The sequence below is a fragment of the Rhipicephalus microplus genome, chromosome 1 (genome assembly GCF_043290135.1).
Source record: "Rhipicephalus microplus isolate Deutch F79 chromosome 1, USDA_Rmic, whole genome shotgun sequence".
NCBI classification, from domain to species: Eukaryota; Metazoa; Arthropoda; class Arachnida; order Ixodida; family Ixodidae; genus Rhipicephalus; species Rhipicephalus microplus.
The window spans coordinates 160737387-160747491 of NC_134700.1; the positions used below are offsets into that span (position 1 = coordinate 160737387).

A 10105-nucleotide genomic window follows, 5' to 3' on the forward strand; every position below is an offset into this window, starting at 1 on the left:
GGCAATGTGGTCTTGTGCATACGATCAGAAGTTCAAGCAAGATTAGAAATTAAGCAACGTGGAACAGATAAGCTTGCCTTAGGAGCGCAAGAGAATACACCAAATCAGGAAGTACAAGGTGATATGGGATGGACATCATTTGAGGCCAGGGAAGCTAGCAGCAAGATAAAATTTGAGAAGCGATTGAGAGAAATGGGGGAGGAGCGTTGGGCTAGGAAGGTTTTCAGCTACGTGTACATGAAGAATGTCGATACAAAATGGAGGAAGCGAACCGGTAAATTGACTGGTCACGGAGGAAGGAAAGGTGTGACTGGTAAATACTTAGAAAACAGCAGGTGGCCAAACCAAAAAGAACTATCGGTTAAGAAGAAAGTGAAGGAAACGGTGACTGACATGTGGAGAATTGGCATAATTAACAAGTCTGCACTCGAGATCTATCGAACTTTTAAGCAGGAAATTGCCAAAGAACGGATGTATGATAATACTCGGGGTAGTCTCCACTGTTTGAGGCAAGGATGGGGGTATTGCGAACCAAGATATATCGGGCCAAATACGAAGGGGTAGACACGGTATGCAGTGCATGTGGAGAGGAGGAGAAGGAAACTGCTGAACACTTGATAATGTTCTGTAAAGGGCTTCAGGATGATGGCGCAGAGTTTTTCAAAGCACTGGGGTTTAGGGACCGGGAGGGCAAAATAGACTTTCAGCGGGTAGACTTAACTAGAAGAAGGTTATCTGATTGGTGGCTAAAGTGAAGGCACGAGTGAAAATTAAACCCTTCACTGCAAAGTAACAGTCCTCAACTTCACTATTTAAAGAAAAGAAAGATAAAACTAGTGGTTAGTTCACTAAGGAAAACGGCTAGATGGCGCTAGCCGCCGCCCAATCTAAAGGGTACAGCCACATCTATCCATCCATTCATCCGTCCAGCTGTTGCTAGCACTTCGGCCGCTTCTACCGGCGATTTTTTCGTTCTGAGTAGTGCAGATGACTCGAGTGAGGACATTTGAGTTCCGACGATGAAACTCCAGACCAGACGCCTCAGACTTCGACAAGTATTATCAGGTAAGTTTCGTTTTTGACTTCGCGCTGCATGTAAAGAAAAAACGCACTTAATATTTGACGACAACAGTATCCTTTCTTTGCGTAGGGTCTCAACAACATACGGCAAGGATGTTCTGCCAAATGCAGCACGCCGTATCAAGTTTTGACCCGCAAGACAGCCTGGTGCCCATCTTGCAGCAGTGGTACGGAGTGACGTGCGTCGCTTCTCAAGGGCGCTTGATTTTTCCTTCTTGTTTTTTACGACAGGAGTGCTCCAGACGTTATGTGATAACACAAACAAATACGCCTGGATGCATATTTTTGACAGGCAGACCTACGCTCGCCGGGACGGCTCCTGGGAAGAGGTAATGCCACTTGAGATGCTGAGGCACATCGGACTTATCCTCTACACGGGTGTCGTTGATGTACCATGGCTCTACATGTACTGGCGGACGACGGGAATATTTTCAGGCCTTCTCCCACCAATTATTATGAAACGGGACCGATTCTTTGCGCTGTTAGCTTTCCTATGCGTAGGGGACCCGGAAGATTTTGCAGCTGCAGCATCTGATGGGAAGACTTGGAGAGCGTCATGGCTCCTGCGACACATAAATCTGCAGTCACGAAGTTTGTTTCAACCACAGCGCAACCTTGCGCTGGATGAACGCATGGTGAAATCAAAAGCCAGGTCAGGAATCGGGCAGTACATTCGGGACAAAGTGACGAAATTCGGATATAAGCTGTGGGTGCTGGGGGATTCGAATACTGGCTGTGTACATTGGAAAACGTGAGGTACCAGGACCCCATGGATTAGCGTTTGACGTTGTGACTCGGCTTTGCACAGAGTATCTCCATCGGGAATATAAAATTTTTATGGATAGCTTTTATATGTCGGCAAGATTATTCGAACACCTCCTTGAGCACAAGACGCTTGCCTGTGGGACCACTCGTAAAGATCGTCGGGGCTTCCCAAAAGAATTGAAGGATGCTACGTGAGAACGAAGGGCCCAGCGTGGGGACGTTCGCTGGATTCGGGAAGGCAACATCCTTTTCGTGCAATGGAAGGATCGATGTTCTGTGTGACTGATGAGCACGATGCCCACAGCAAATAAACATGTTGCTGCTATAAGGAGAGAGAAAAGGGGAGGCCAGTGGGTTATGAATACCATAAATAAGCCCCTTCTTGTTCATGAGTACAACACCGGAATGCTCGGCGTGGACAAATCTGATCAAATAATTGCCACGTACAACGTACTCAGAAAAGTGCGTACGTTGGTGGAAAACCCTGTTTTTTCATGCCTTGGACATTGCGTGCGTAAACAGTTAAGAGAATCCAAATGTCGAAGAACTATTCAGAAACAGGAACTTTGACCAATTGGCGTTCAAAGATGAATTGATTCAACAGATATTTCAATAGGATGAAGTTTCTCAAGGACACGCCCCTTTCTCACCCCCCTTCTCCCCTCTAGATACTGTTCGGCACCAGCCGAAAAGAATGGAAAAGAGAAGGAACTGCAAGCTCTGCTATGAAAAAACAAAAACGCAAAACAGAACGAACGTATTCTGCTCGACCTGTAAAATTTACCTTTGCTTCCTGCCTTCACGAGACTGTTTTGTTGAGTGGCACAGTCGTCGGGGCCAGTAAGTTAATGGGCCGAAAAAAATCGTTGACATGCTGTACTGGATTTATGTTTATACTAGAATGATAGCTAAGAGAACTAGTTACAATTTGTATATTTCATGTTTCTCAAAATAACTTTATCAATCTCTACATTCACTAACTTGACAAGTGCTTGTATAATTTTTGTGCATTTTTTTTATTTAACAATTAAATTTTCCAATTCTATAAGTTTTATACCAAAGTGTTTTATATGTATGAAAAGCCGAATCAATAAGCTACCATTTCATATATTACTATGCTATATGTTTCTTTTTTTTTCAAGAGTAATAAATTTTTTTGTGAAAGCACAAAAAAGTGCCGTTTTTCTGCCGTAGCGAAGAGTTAAGCGAAAAAAGCTTTTTATATCCAAAAATTTGTTATAAAGTACATTCATAATACTACATCTATGGCAAGACTACTAATTTACTTCGTAATAACTGCTGTTTTGTTATATCTGAGTTTGTTATTATTAAGGTTTTAGTTACATCAGAATTATGACATGTACGGAATCATCAGTTACATGACATCATCTTGGTGCTCATGCACTCTTTATTCATGGATCCCGAATTGGTATGCCATAACATGTGTGTATAAGAAACATAAATGACCGGTCATAGCTTGACAATAGCGTCATGCATATCATGTGTGTCACGATTGACATTGCACATCTTGCTTGCAGGCCATTTCACTAACTTGTTACAGTAGACCCTCAGTGGACTGATATCTAAACAGTACTGCTCCTTAAATCGAACTAGCTCTAACACGATGGGCTTCAAACCACCCCTACTCATCTTCTGTAAATGAAACTCCTGTTAAGCTGAACATATTTTTCCTCGTCCCTTGGGAGCCTGTTTAATTAACCCACATCATATACAAAAATTGGCATGACATGAGTCCGTATAATAAATATACATCACAGGTCATGCATGGTAAATGCCAGAATATATGTTCTGTTAACATGGTACATGCATAACAAGTATGCAATAGTGAACATGTCATGACATGAATGCTTTGATTAGTCTCAAAGCATCAACAATGCAATCTATGCAGCTTCTTACTGACTGCTTCACATTACATTGATTCATGGTGCGTTGGGTCTGCCATATATTTTGTTGTTTTTTTACAGTGAAAGCTGTATATGGCTAGGGGAAATGAAAATCCGTCCGGCAGCAGTGTCACAATTGGTCTCCATTGACTGTGTTATCACTTGCGTCGTTCCCAGTGTCGCACTCAAGAACGCACGCTATTGGCTGCATTGTGAGTGATGTCCATCCGGTCGCAACTGTAGCGCCGAGCGCGTGTCATGGGTAAGTGTCCCTTGGCGACAAAGATGGCGATGAACTTAGAGAAGATTAGTAAAGGCGCGAGCACGCACACTGTACCGCGAGGCCCGAGCGCGTGACCGAAACTGTGATTGGTACTCGAGTAGTGATGAGCTGGCATAGTCGATGTGGGCTTGCAAGGGGGAGGTCGCATTGCCAGCAAGCGCACTTGTGATGGGAGCGCCAGGACAGCAACTCGGCAACTTGTGACGCGGGCGTCCTGAGAAGTAGACTGAGACCTCAGCCTGCTTCAAGGGAGACTGCTTGAGATGCAGCAGCCAGACACAGTAAGCGCCGATGTTCTTAGCACCAGCCTCCTTCGAAGCAAGCCGCCGAATACAGTCCCCAGGTGGCCACGTCAGCGTGCAGCACCGGGTGTCGGCTACGGCCGCTACGCCCAACCACCGAAACATCCGCCACGTCAGCAACGGTGTCAGATGATCATTACAATGAATGAGGAGCTTGCGGTGGTGGAAACGGCAACGTTTACCAAGATCGTCGAGACAAGGACCCGACACAACCAACGGGGACATTGACGAGCGGCGCGTCAGTTACAAGTAAGGTGACGAGAAGCACCATGAGAAGCGCTTAGGTGGTAGTGATGTTGGACGATATTTAGGACAGTCTAGTTTGTGAAGGAATTTCTTTGCATGTTGAGATTAGAGTTAATTCTGTTGGTTCTATACATTCTTTGTGTATACTTGTAGAGTGTCGCGAGTGTTTATTAAATGATTAATTCTTTATTAAGGAGAGTCTTGTCTCGGTCCATTGAACGCAGCAGTAGCCCATGATCCGTGACAGCACGCAACAGTTTCTCCTGGCACCTTCCACATGGGTATGCAATGAACAACTCGAAGAGCACCGAAGGTAGAAACGTGAGAGAGCTCACAATCACTGGGCCAATGGTGCCATTCAGGCACAAAAACAGGCCCGGAAGGCCGAGTGCAGGCACCAACTGCGTACCAATGATCTGGCAGCCTTCCAAGCCGTGCTAAATCGCGAAAGGGAATGCAAGCGCCGGTGGCGGGTGGATCCTGCAAACTTCGCCGAGTTTGCTCGCGATGTCAAACGCTTGCAACAACTCTGTGTTGCGGCATCAATGTAATGATTACGGGAGCGCGTTTGCCAGGGTGAACGCCCGCTTTCGAGTGAGAGTTTCTCCAGTGGCACCTTGACTTCAGCTGCGACGTCTGTGACCGCCTGTGATTCGAGAACAACCATTGTAACTAACGCATTTAACCGCTCATTACACTCCTCCATGACCGTGCACATGCGAGGCACAATGTGCACCATTTGAAATAAACACTGTGGTAAATCCAAGCCAAACATGTGTCTAGCCTCATTAAGAAGCACAAAAATGTAACCAATAATTGTGAATGGTTTCAGTGCCACGATGGTTTGAAACCCTGGACAAACACAGGGTCCACATCTTTCGGCTTTTGCTGGTTAATCGTTCATACAGAGTGCTTGGGCAGTGATTTTTATAAGAAAGATTCAAGACACGCTCGCATTTCCAAGATCAAATTGTACAGAGGCTTCATCATATCTGCACTATTTGAGGAAAAATAATTTTTATGCAGTGCTGCGTACACGGCTGTGATACTGTCCTCAAACGCCTTGAGTCACAAGAACAAGACCACCTACGAATACCAGTAGGAATAATCTATTAATTATTTATCAATATATGTTGAACATCCAATTACCTTCGTGCAAATGTGTCGCTGCATAGCACTGCAGTGTTGTACCATCTTGAGATAAGTTCCCATTCGGTGTTGTGTTTGTGTGAAGCCATCTAGATATTTTATTGACTCTGCACCACACATTTTCTCGCAGAAGTCTATTCACAATTCGCAATTGCTCCAAATGCAGACCAGTTCTGTAGTTTCATAATTATTTTCTCCTGTATCGACTCTTCGACTTGAACTTTTTTACAGGACCTTTGCTCTTGACCAGACCCATCTGTACTTTTTCCTTGTAGGAAGGCCTAATAAAAGAAAAAGAAAAGGGAAAATGTTGCTCAAGGTTCCATCAACAGGGCTATCGAAGCAGATAAGCCCGCACTAAATAGTCATGAAAGTAAGCAATGTCTAATACTCACACCCACATGCACACAAAATTTGCATATTCACTGAATGTGCTCAGAAGAGATGCATCCTGATGTTATGCAATAATCTCTCATGTAAATTTGTTCCTTTTTTTTAACGGAGCTGTTACGAGCTAGTTTTCAGCAAAGCACTGAGTGCTTGAACCGAAAACCCCTTGTACCACCTAGAGAGAAGTCTTGTATTTCAAGGCGTAAAAGTGTAACCTCTTGCACCCTCTGTGGAGTGGTGGAAAAAACTAATGCATCAGAAAGCAAAGCCACCACATAAAAAAGTGTCTGAACACTGTCCTAAGCACCCATGTTAACAGAATGTGAATATATAGTTAAAACAAATGTGTAATACCCATGATGCAAAACAAAGCTAGGAAGAGAAGGCTATCCACTGAGTTGTCATTGACTTTGGTGACGGTGAAAGCCCTCTGCTGGAAAACATGTATCGCTGCCATTGGGAATTGTAGTCATCAGGACAATTACTCCTTTGAGAAAATTTCATGCCTAACATGCGTTTCACCATGCTGTGTTGCACGGCCCCTACCACAATGCAGCATGTTCAGAAAGCACTGCTGATTGGTAGCCAAAGCTCCTGAGAACACATGAGGCAAACATTATAGTGCAGGCCGTGCGTGGCCTGAAATTCACAATTAATTCTCGAAAGCAGGCTAGCAATCAAACCACTACAACGCAACATGCTTCCACAGTTCCATGAACATCAACGTAAAGCACAGGCCTAGGCTCGCAACAAATACTCGGACACTGAGGGCACCTTCTTTGTCGATGTGGTTGGACCAGTGAACAGCAAATACACAGCAAGCAAAATTCATCATGAAAAACAGGTAGATTGTATATCAGCCCAAGACATACGCACAACTAGCACGGAAAAAGCACAAATTGCCCTTACCCTACAAAACCCTTAGTCTACCTTTATTCCGACAGCCTACCGAAATTTCTGTAAAGGCCACGTTGGCCTCATTGTGCACCAAACCCTCATGCAGCCATCATCCCCACACTCAGAGGGTGAACGAAAGCAGCCGATATCGATAGCCGACCACTGCGGAGATAGAGACAGTGAGCTTGGCCACAGCCAAGCTGAAGAATTAATCGTCCAGATCTCCGATCCCGGCATATCGCACCCACCCTCGGCTATACGTATTAACTCACTTAAATTCACCGTCTTGTAGCTCGTCACACACAACATCAACCAGGATGCTTGAACGAGGGGGCAACGTGATTATGTCGGTCGAAACACGAAACGTGCCGAGATGGCTGTCATAAGGTTTTTTTGCTGCTTTACCTGTCGAGAACATCACGGTGTGCTGTCGGAGGTCAATTATAGCACCTATTCAGGTAAAAATTTGATGCCTAGAATGAGGTCTCGGAAGCATTCGGGAAGTATCAGGCAGCTGCAGAGACATGTGCGTCCACGAATGCCGACTCTAGCCGTGCACATACCGAGAGGGGTGATGACGTGCCCACCGGCTGTACAGAGTTGTATTCTGTACAACGGCGTAGCAACTTTCTTAAGATGCGTCACCAGTTTTCTGCTCATGATGGAATAGTCAGCCCTTGTGTCTAATAAAGCACTAGCATCGTGGCGGCTCTCGAGCGCTACTGTTATGTCCAGGGAAAGTCGGCTTTCTGATTCAGAAGCTGTCATCGTCGAATCGCTGCTGGTACCTACTCATGTCGATGAAAGCCCTTGCTCGTAACATTTATCAGCGGCCCCGCCCCCGAAAATCGCTGTCGTTAGTTTTTCCACCTAGAGCTGAGCGATCGCGTTGGCACCGCCCCAGGGTAGTTCGAGACACTTGAAGAAGACCTTCTTGGAGGTAATGATCGTGACTTGCGCCGCGGGGGCAGTGACATGCGCTGCTAGGACAGGTATTCCTCGATCGCTCTGGGTCTTTCGCCAAATCTTGGCCTGGGCGAGTCGACGGCGAAAGCCTGAAGTCCGGGGTGGCGGTACTGGCATTCGCCGTATACATGTCTGGCTTCGCCACAGTGGTAGCACAGTGGCCGCCTGTCCTATGTGCGCCTTATGTCCAATTTCTGCAGGAGGAGCTGCCGATTCTTGAAATGCTGGACTGGTTGGACTTATGCAAGTGCATCGCAGGGTGTAGGAAGTACGAGGCGGTGCGGAGAAGCGTAACAACTCGCAGCTTTGGCGTATGATGCAAGAGGCATGTAACAGCTCACAGCCTTGTGCACAGCGAGGCTCCGTCGGTACAGGCAGGGAAGCATCGCTGGAAAGTGGGACTTGCAGAGTCTGCTGTACTTCGCTCCTGATGAGGCTGGAAATGGATCCCGCAGCAGGTGGAGGCGGGCAGTGAATCTTTTGCAGCTTGTCACCTACCACTGATCGGATGAGGTCGCAGAGAGCTTCGAGACTGATGTTACTTTCAGCAACTCCAATCTGGTCCACCGGCGAAGCAGCATTGACACGATCGTACACAGCCGATCGCTGCTGCAGCATGTTTTCCATCATCATAGCTTCAGGTAAAAACTCTGCCACAGTTTTTGGGGGACTTCGAACGAGACCAGTAAAGAGCTGCTCGTTAACTCCTCGCATTAGGTGCCGCAACTTCTTGTCTTCTGCCATACCTGGGTCAGCGCGACGAAAAAGGCTAGTCATGTCCTCCATGTACGTCATCACGCTTTCGTTTGGCATTTGAATGCGTGATTTAATTGACCGCTCCACTCGTTCACGGCGATGGGGGTCAGCGTAACTTGCCAGCAGCTGACAGAAAAATACCGTCCACGACGAAAAGGATTCGCGGTTCTCGAATTAAGTACGACCGCCATCCTTAAGGCTGAAGTATACATTCCGCAGCTTGTTGGAGTCGGTCCACTCGTTGAAAGCTGCAGTGCGTTAAAAGTTAGCCAACAAGTCCACGACATCCTTCAAAATGGGCCCCAGAACACCTCCGGCACTCGTGCTTCTACAGCTTGCAATTAGCCGTCAGAGTATTTTCGTATCGCTCTGACGTAGTGCAGTTGACATCATCTCCTGTAGGTTCACGCTCGGGAGACAATCCTCGGATTCTCCGGCTGGCCAGGTGTCGCGACTACAGGTATAGGGCTACGAGGAGGCGTTTGGATCATTGGCTGGGAATACCAGTGACTTTAGCAGCAGTCGAGTGTGAGAAAGAGGGACTTTGGGCAAGGAATACCGCATCGTCGCAGAGACGCAGGTCAGTGACGCGACACAATCAAAAAACCTCAGTGAGAGCACGTGCTGTCCCAAAATGTCTTCCTCGTGTGTTTCTCCTGGATGTGGGCTCGTGCTCGCTGCAGTTCATGGCCAGGAAGAAATATACATAAATTAAAGTGTTCTTGCCCCCTCGTCAATCCCCCAATTAACGTACTATTCAGTCCTTTCAGCCCACCCACTCGTACGAAAAAAGAAAAAAAGCGCTTAAACCGTGTGACAAATACCTGTAACTCCGCTCATACTTTGCTGATTCAAAACATTTTTGCAGCGATCGATTTATGAGGCAAAGATCTTTTTTAATGAAGCTTAATAATTACTTCAGAAAATGTTGCCGGGCCCCCGCAAGGGGCTGCTGAAACGCTAATCAACAAGACACGGATGCTTCCCAAAAACAGCATTCTGGGCAGCGTTACAAAACCTACACTGAAGCTCTATGCTTGCAAATCTCTTAGACAACTTCCACGGGAAGTTGCGCCAGTCAGTTCCGTTAGTCACCAACATTTGCAGAGTGGAATGATGCTGAATTTTCTTGACTCTTTTCAAATCAGTTTGTACCATTACTGATGTGAGAAGCTTTCCGAGTTAAGTTTACAACACAAAGACCACTTTTTTTTACCCCTTCCTTTACCCCTCCAGTTACATACCCATGTCGGAATTTCTTGACGGCCTTCCGGCTGGTGTCCACAAGTTCTGCATCGAAGCATTTGCGTTTCTTGGCACTTTTCTTCCCTTTCGCTGCAATGATAAACATGTAAGTGGCATGAAAT

General features: G+C 46.2%; 1 long non-coding RNA gene across 1 annotated transcript; it reads right to left on the reverse strand.

The window, feature by feature from the left end:
- Window positions 1-5673: 5673 nt before the first annotated feature.
- Window positions 5674-10076, reverse strand: LOC142801868 (uncharacterized). Its single transcript, XR_012893941.1, has 2 exons — window positions 9983-10076; window positions 5674-6010 (listed from the first exon to the last, which is right to left on the reverse strand). It is a non-coding gene; the product is annotated as an uncharacterized LOC142801868 (long non-coding RNA).
- Window positions 10077-10105: the final 29 nt, after the last annotated feature.